This window comes from Oncorhynchus masou, chromosome 17, assembly GCF_036934945.1.
Source record: "Oncorhynchus masou masou isolate Uvic2021 chromosome 17, UVic_Omas_1.1, whole genome shotgun sequence".
NCBI classification, from domain to species: Eukaryota; Metazoa; Chordata; class Actinopteri; order Salmoniformes; family Salmonidae; genus Oncorhynchus; species Oncorhynchus masou.
The window spans coordinates 25,507,660-25,517,179 of record NC_088228.1 but is presented as its reverse complement, the minus strand read 5'-3'; positions in this window follow the sequence as shown (position 1 = coordinate 25,517,179).

Sequence of the window (9,520 nt, the reverse complement as noted above, 5' to 3'; positions counted from 1 at the left end):
CCCCTTTGCTGCTATAACAGCCTCCACTCTTCTGGTAAAGCGTTCAACTAGATGTTGGAACATTGCTGCGGGGACTTGCTTCCATTCAGCCACAAGAGCATTCGTGAGGTCGGCCACTGATGTTGGGCAATTAGGCCTGGCTCGCAGTAGGCGTTCCAATTTATCCCAAAGGTGTTCGATGCGGTTGTGGTCAGGGCTCTGTGCAAGCCAAACAAGTTCTTCCACACTGATCTCGGCAAACTATTTCCATATAGACCTTACTTTGTGCACGGGGGCATTGTCATGCTGAAACAGTAAAAGGCCTTCCCCAAACTGTTGCCACAAAGTTGGAATCACAGAATCGTCTAGAATGTCAATGTATGCTGCAGCGTTAAGATTCCCCTTCACTGGAACTAAGGGACCAAGCCTGAACCATGAAAAACAGCCCCAGAAACTTATTCCTCCTCCACCAAACTTTACAGTTGACACTTTGCATTGGGGCAGGTAGTGTTCTCCTGGCATCTGCCAAACCCAGATTCGTCCTTGTGCTGAAGTTGCTTCCTGTGGCAGTTTGGAACTTGGTAGTGAGTGTCGCTACGTGCTTCAGCACTCAGTGGTCCCGTTCTGGGAGCTTGTGTGGCCTACCACTTCGCAACTGAGCCGTTGTTGCTCCTAGACGTCTCCAGTTCACAATAAACAGCACTTACAGTTGACCGGGGCAGCTCGAGCATCCTTTGACGGTGCCATTTCGAAAGTCACTGAGTTCTTCTGTCAGGCCATTCTACTGCCAATATTTGGTCTTTGGAGATTGCATGGCTGTATGCTCGATTTTATACACCTTTCAGCAACGGGTGTGGCTGAAAAAGCTGAATCCACTAATTTGAAGGGATGTCCACATACTTATGTATATAGTGTATGTTTTCACACTGTTGTCATGCAGTGTAATCACCTACAAAATGTATTCCAAATACTTTCTATTCAGCACTAGGCAAAATGTCACTGTGCCCGCTGCCTGCTGAGTGAAAGGACCCTTTGATACAGTATGTGGGTAACGGTTGGGAGGGCAGTACTTTAGCTTGGGCACAGAACGTACTGTATGGCATGCTGGTAGACTGTGGGAAATGGGCAATGCAGATGCAGAGAGGTTCCCAAAGCTTTTGTGTTGCTGTGGCTTCTGTTTGACCATACGTCTCCAAAATGTTCCCAATTGGCTGTCCCACAGACAGGAATACATCGAACAGAGTCACAAAGCAAACAAGCACCGTAGGCAGGCACTGCTCTCTCCCCATCTGACCCCCACCCACCCTATATAGTGCCTTACTTTTAACCAGAGCCCTATGAATTAATGGCAAACAGTGTAATTAAAAGGCTTTAGAGGCTAAGATGGGGCCTCAAAGACAAAGCTGCGCTGGGGGTGATCAAACACGAAGGCAACACCTTAGCAGTGGACAAACTAACATCAACACAATGGCATGCACTGGTGGTTGCCTTGGAGATGGAGAAAAACTGAGCACAGCACCAGTAAGGACAAAAGAGGACAGGGTCAGAAACTGTGGGTTGCTGGCAACACAACAGGCTCTGTAAACCTGCCTGAGTTTACCATCTGAGCCCAGTACAAACATACTCTGCCTATACAAATGAAAATAATTGAAGACATTGGAATTCGTAGGGAGCAAATTACACCTAAAGTTATTCCCTCAAGGACATAACTACTGTCCTTCAATTACCATCAAGATAACTATGTCATCATTTAGGATGTTGAGATGTAATACACAAAAAGGCTATTTGATGCTTGATACTGATGTGTTTGATTTACAAACCTGCACTGAAGAACCCTTTAAGAAGCGCTGCTCTGTTGCCTAATTGTTTGGCACAACAGAGATCCTATAAATCGCTGTTCATTGTTCTATACAGTGCCTTGCAAAAGTATTCGGCCCCCTTGAACTTTGCGACCTTTTGCCACATTTCAGGCTTCAAACATAAAGATATAAAACTGTATTTTTTTGTGAAGAATCAACAACAAGTGGGACACAATCATGAAGTGGAACGACATTTATTGGATATTTCAAACTTTTTTAACAAATCAAAAACTGAAAAATTGGGCGTGCAAAATTATTCAGCCCCTTTACTTTCAGTGCAGCAAACTCTCTCCAGAAGTTCAGTGAGGATCTCTGAATGATCCAATGTTGACCTAAATAACTAATGATGATAAATACCATCCACCTGTGTGTAATCAAGTCTCCGTATAAATGCACCTGCACTGTGATAGTCTCAGAGGTCTGTTAAAAGCGCAGAGAGCATCATGAAGAACAAGGAACACACCAGGCAGGTCCGAGATACTGTTGTGAAGAAGTTTAAAGCCGGATTTGGATACAAAAAGATTTCCCAAGCTTTAAACATCCCAAGGAGCACTGTGCAAGCGATAATATTGAAATGGAAGGAGTATCAGACCACTGCAAGTCTACCAAGACCTGGCCGTCCCTCTAAACTTTCAGCTCATACAAGGAGAAGACTGATCAGAGATGCAGCCAAGAGGCCCATAATCACTCTGGATGAACTGCAGAGATCTACAGCTGAGGTGGGAGACTCTGTTCATAGGACAACAATCAGTCGTATATTGCACAAATCTGGCCTTTATGGAAGAGTGGCAAGAAGAAAGCCATTTCTTAAAGATATCCATAAAAAGTGTTGTTTAAAGTTTGCCACAAGCCACCTGGGAGACACACCAAACATGTGGAAGAAGGTGCTCTGGTCAGATGAAACCAAAATTGAACTTTTTGGCAACAATGCAAAACGTTATGTTTGGCGTAAAAGCAACACAGCTCATCACCCTGAACACACTATCCCCACTGTCAAACATGGTGGTGGCAGCATCATGGTTTGGGCCTGCTTTTCTTCAGCAAGGACAGGGAAGATGGTTAAAATTGATGGGAAGATGGATGGAGCCAAATACAGGACCATTCTGGAAGAAAACCTGATGGAGTCTGCAAAAGACCTGAGACTGGGACGGAGATTTGTCTTCCAACAAGACAATGATCCAAAACATAAAGCAAAATCTACAATGGAATGGTTCAAAAATAAACATATCCAGGTGTTAGAATGGCCAAGTCAAAGTCCAGACCTGAATCCAATCGAGAATCTGTGGAAAGAACTGAAAACTGCTGTTCACAAATGCTCTCCATCCAACCTCACTGAGCTCGAGCTGTTTTGCAAGGAGGAATGGGAAAAAATTTCAGTCTCTCGATGTGCAAAACTGATAGAGACATACCCCAAGCGACTTACAGCTGTAATCGCAGCAAAAGGTGGCGCTACAAAGTATTAACTTAAGGGGGCTGAATAATTTTGCACGCCCAATCTTTCAGTTTTTGATTTGTTAAAAAAGTTTGAAATATCCAATAAATGTCGTTCCACTTCATGATTGTGTCCCACTTGTTGTTGATTCTTCACAAAAAAATACAGTTTTATATCTTTATGTTTGAAGCCTGAAATGTGGCAAAAGGTCGCAAAGTTCAAGGGGGCCGAATACTTTCGCAAGGCACTGTATGTAATTCTAGGCATAACACTGACTGAATTGATGTCTCAACTGAGTCTTTACAGTACAACACATGCTGGATACAGACAGAGTAATGCATACCAGGTTCTTATCTCATAGAAAAGAAACATTGGGGCCTCCCGGGTGGCACAGTGGTCTAGGGCTGGCCTGGGTTCGCGCCCAGGCTCTGTCGCAGCCGGCCGCGAAGCACAATTGGCCTAGCGTTGTCCGGGTTAGGGAGGGTTTGACCTGTAGGGATATCCTTGTCTCGTCGCACACCAGCGACTACTGTGGCGGGCCGGGCACAGTGCACGCTAACCAGGTCGCCAGGTGCATGGTGTTTCCTCCGACACATTGGTGCAGCTGGCTTCCGGGTTGGATGTGCGCTGTGTTAAGAAGCAGTGCGGCTTGGTTGGGTTGTGTTTCGGAGGACGCATGACCTTCGTCTCTCCCGAGCCCGTATGGGAGTTATAGCGATGAGATGAGATAGTAACTACTAACAATTGGATACCACGAAATTTGGGAGAAAAGGGAGTAAAATTAAATAAAATAAAAATGAGAAAATAAAAAAATGTTTTTATCTCAATATCAAATCATTTTTGGGCAACATATAATACCGTTAGTGTTATTGTTTTCAATTATAATTTTCAAAAATAAACAGAAATAGTTTCTTATCAAAGATACATTTTTCAAGCAAGAATTTTGCTTGGACTGTCTGGGAGTGGTCTGAGTGGGGAGGGAAAACTGAAAATGAGCTGTTATTGGCAGAGAAGTTTGGAACTGTCTTTCAAATTGGTCTATTAACCAATTTACTGCCTGATGATGTCACCAGGGGGTCCAAAATTCCATCCCACCAAAACAGCCTGAAATGTAAAGCAGTCTTTTCAAACAACTCTTACACTAAAAGGGCATTATCAAAATTTTCACAACTTCTTTTTTAAAACGTATACTACCGTTCGAAACCTTTAGAACACCTACTCATTCAAGGGTTTTTATTTTTTTACTATTTTCTATCATGTAGAATAATAGTGAAGAAATCAAAACTATGAAATTACACATATGGAATCACGTAGTAACCAAAAAAGTGTTAAACAAATCCAAATATATTTTATATTTGAGATTCTTCTATGTGGCCACCCTTTCCCTTGATGACAGCTTTGCTGAGAATTCCAAAGAGTGTGCAAAGCTGTGGAGGCTAAGGGTGAATACTTTGAAGAATCTCCAATATGTTTGTTTAACACTTTTTTGGTTACTACATGATTCCGTATGTGTTATAGTTTTGATGTCTTCACTATTATTCTACAATGTAGAAAATAGTAAAAAATAAAGAAATACCCTTGAATGAGTAGGTGTTCAAATACTTTTGACCGGTAGTGTATATATCAAACACAGGAAATCACGTTTTCGACTGCACCTGGCCTTTAAATGATCCAGTGGATGTATTTGAGTTAGCAATGACCAAGAGGTTAGACCAAAACCATTATGTGAAGTTCACGTCTTGCAAATCGTAAAAATCCAAGATAATTGTAGTGTATCTACAAATGTATCTATTTCACATTTGTCTAACTGTCTAATTAGAGCAGAAATAGCAAGCGGGGACGTTGATAATTAGATACTGATCCATATGGATGTGTGACGTGAAGAAGGAGAATCTCTGGTGACGTCGTCTTGAACCGGCCGTTTCTCCCTCTCCGAGAAAGCTAACACGCTGTGAACTGATAGGCTAGCGGGTGTACCAGGACCTCAAGTTCTTCTCTACTACAAAATGTCCAACAGAGCGGGGGGATATGACCCTTTGAGGGCAAAAAAAAGAAGCATTCAATGTGCACTGATCATAACTAACATAGAGATAAGGCGCTTAACAGTACATTGTGTATCAGATGAGAGCAAAGCATAAGGTATTTCATTGTACATGATACTAAGCGTTATATCAATGTCAGGATCCTATTAAATTAATATGGCTTGTCACATGGCCTAATTAATTAAGCAGAGAGTTACAAGGGTTCAGAATATCACATTTCATAAATTCTCTAATTATCTTAATACTAGGGGAGAACACTTTATGTATTGCGTTTTTAGCAATAACAAAATGTCCAAGGGAAAAATGCATGGCAAGACTTGATTTGGAATTAGAATTTATCAAGGCTGTTTTTTTTTCACCTATTCTTTGTATACTTGCTGGTATAAATCATATTCAAATGTAATTGAAACTGTGGGGAATTAATTAAATTGAGTAAGCGAGCTGAGAGAGCAGAAATATTTTGGAATTTATCGAGGGTATGTGTTTGATGGGTTGGTAGCTGCATGGCCTTTTAATTTATTTTTCTCTCCCTTTCCTATTTGTGTTTTTGTTATTCAGTGGGTATACTGTAGTGCTACAATAGTCTTTCCAGACTCGTGTTGTTCTTTTATTCACTAGCTGTCTCTTTTTCACTCTTTATTCATGATGCAATACCAAAAACACAAAGGAGGTATTGGTTTTGTTCAGTCTTGGAGAGACATCTCTCTCTCTCCCCCTCTTTCCCTCTCCCTCTTCATCTCCTCTCTCTCCATCCCCCTCTTTCCCTCTCCCTCTTTCCCCTCTCTTTCTCCCTCTCACTCTCTCCTGCCTGCACAGCACTCCTCTCCACCTACCCAAGCTGCTGTGGCCTTGTCTGAATGCTGCAAATTCCCAGTCCACTGCAGCGTATCCACATGGAAACACCACAGATGCCAGCATTCACAAAGGTGCAGAAACAAGGAAAGTGATAGGATGAAGATGTCAGTTGTGGCAAATAGAACTCTGTCTCTCTGTCACTTCATTGGAACATCTCTGTCTGTGATTGTTGTTAGGCGCTACTCACACTGTCTAAAAAATGGCAAAAAAAACACATAGGGCTTATCCCAAAGAGTTCAGCTGTAGGCAAATACACAATCATAACATTTGAAAAGACGGATGTTGAAGACATGATGCATAGGAGGTCCTAAATCCAGCATATAAAGCATTACCTCACAGCATGTGATTTGTTTCTGTCCCCCCATTGAATGTTCACTGACCTACGGCCTTGAGATATCAAATCCTCTCCACATCCAATTGAATTCCTAGCAGAGAGGAGACGGGGAGTTTGGAAGTGACTAAAAGCGTTTTAGTAGTTGGAAGGTGATTAGGAGAAGGCTAGAGATGTTGATAGGCTAGCTGCTCTCTGGTTGTTTTCTCTTGGTCCTCTGGGGCCGGAGGGAAGGATCAGGGGGTGAGAAGTCAAAGGGAGGACAAGGTGACTGATTGGGCCCAGGCAGCAGGTCAGTACTGGGCAGCTGAATCAAACTCAAGTCAAGGATTTTCCCCCCAACTACTATCAGACATATAATCTGGCTCTGTCAACACTTCTGTCCAGCTGGATGCAGTACACTTATTATTTACACATGTGCACATGAAGAGGGACATACACAGTCACAGAAGTACACTCTCACACACTCTCACATATGGAGGCCATATTAGTAGTCGTGGAAAATGAACAATAAACCTAGGCAATCAACGGCTCATTTGAAAATGAAAGGGTACAAATCTGTATTAGTTGAAGTACAATGCCAGTTGTATAACCCTGACAATTCTAGCAAATGAAATAATTTGCACAGGGACAAAATTATAATTGAACACCACCTCTAACATTTGAAATATGACAGGCGATTAATTTTTTTTGCTTTTAATAAACTATGCTCCTCTAACATCAACTAAGCACGGTGATAATCAAAATGAAAACCCATGGGGAATACGAACTACCATCAATTAAAGTGGACTCCCACAAATAGACCAATTCCACTATGGACTTTACAAAAAAAATAATTATATTCCACATGATTATGTAAAATACATTAGCCAGACAATTAGGCGACTATAATTGCATCTAAATTACACATTGATTGAAGATAGAAATGAATCCACAAATCTAGAGAGGTTTGATTGGTCCCTTTCTAATAAACCTCAGATACACAATTCTTCCTTTTAATAATCCTTTAGCCATTTTATTCACTGGATTGTCATTACAAAATTCAATTACATGGAACACCTGAACTAACAATATCTCATAGCCAATTATGCAGTGTCTGGGAAACCGTAAGCAAACAAATTACCAACGTTAATGTGAGAGATTGACTTGATATTCTTGGCGTTGTATGCAGAGTTTGCACACAAAGGCAGCCCAGCCTCACACCTCCCCTGTTATTGCCTATTGTTGACTTGTGAATGAAACAGCTTGGCCTCGATTTGAGAATAAAATGGAAATCAGGTCTGTGAGGCTGTTCTGTAGAAATAGATGAGTAATTCTATAGAATAGTTTTTCCATTTCTATGGGCCGAACAAGGAAGAGACAGCCACAATTTCAGTTTAACCTTCTCTTTCTCCTCTTATACTCTCTCATCTTTCTTTACCATTTTAGCCTGACTTGAAAATATTTAACAATGAAAAGTAATCATAAGAGATCTTGGCAGTACTATAGCCCTGAGTATTGATTGGGCAGTGGCCCAACATCCCCTCACTAAAGAAAGATTAAAATAACAGACTCATCAAATACATTTATGGAGTCAGTGACCTCAGCCAATCCTGGAGTGGGGAGTCCATAAATCATAGTCCATCTCTGTTACACACAGTGAGTCTGTCTCAGGCTCAGTACAGGGAGTCCTGTAGAGGATGGGAGACACTACCGTTACAGTACATAAATCTACAGCAACCCCATGTGGCAATGTTACGGGGAATTAAGGATCCACTAGCTACATGATGGGTGTGGGACGACGAGATGTCATTACATATTAAGACCAAATTTAAATACTGGAATACAGGTTTTTCAAAGGTATTGTGAAGCATACATGGTACACAACACATTTGTGTCCCCATCGCCTGGAAATGTGTGTTTGCATGGGTCTGTCTGTGGATATGTACTTGAATGTGTGTGTGTGTGTGCATTTGCGTGTGTGTGAGAAACACACAGAGAGAGATGTATGTGTTCAGTCACAGCTCTGGCTGTCCCTCTTTTTCAAACCAAAGCACCACCTGTCAACATATTTTCATTACATTTTCCCATACTCCAAGACCTAGCCTATCCACCTGTGGTGGATGGAGCTCCGTCGCTCCCCCCATCAGATTGAGACACTCTCAATGCCGGGAAAGACGTTCCTATCTCTCTGATCCTGCTCTCTACGCCTGACTCCAGCCTGTGAGGCGAGGAAAGGAAAGGCGGAAGAGGCCAGGCAGAAAGGAAGGGAATCTTGGTTTGCTATCAACAGCTCAGGAGAGTAGCGTTGGCAGCAAGATTGATGACACCCTCCCCGCAAAGTAACAAAGGAACTCCTGCACATAAGAGCCTGCTTATGGGGTCTGATAGACTTGTCATCCTCTTAATAAACATAGCAGATATGTCAGCAGCAGCAGGAGGGACTGAACCAGACCCAGCAGACCCACCCAGCCACAGGCAGGACCACCGGCTGGCCTGGCACATCGGGCCCTGGGCAGCTCGTTCCATAAGGGGGCCCCTGGAAGAACTGGAGGGACGCGCCAGAAGATGATCAAAACATAAACAGACAGGATATGAAGTATAAATCAATATTTCACAGACACTAAAACCTATACCTGTCTGTTGTCAGAATGGTTTTGCCTGGCAATTGTTCAATGCAACCAAGCTAAGGCGGTAGTTCCAGTATGCTACTGTTGGTATCTCTGCTGAGATGGGGATGTTATTAATGTTGGAACTAGGGCCAAAGCATTTGGTGGAGAATATTTATTTCAGGGTTGGTGTGGTTGTAAGAGGTTTCGGTGATGTGCTTTATGAAAACAGCACAAACACTCACAAGAATAAACATTTCCAAAACCTTCCGTTGAGAAGTTTGATTGCTAACTTTTATTACAGTATGTCATCTCTTTAACCATGTCATGTTTGTGTGTCCAAGAGGACAACAGCTGTGTCCCTAGCCAAAGCAACTCCAAAACTCTAGCAGTCCCTTTCCAAAACACCCTAATCACAGTCATGCTTAGAGGAC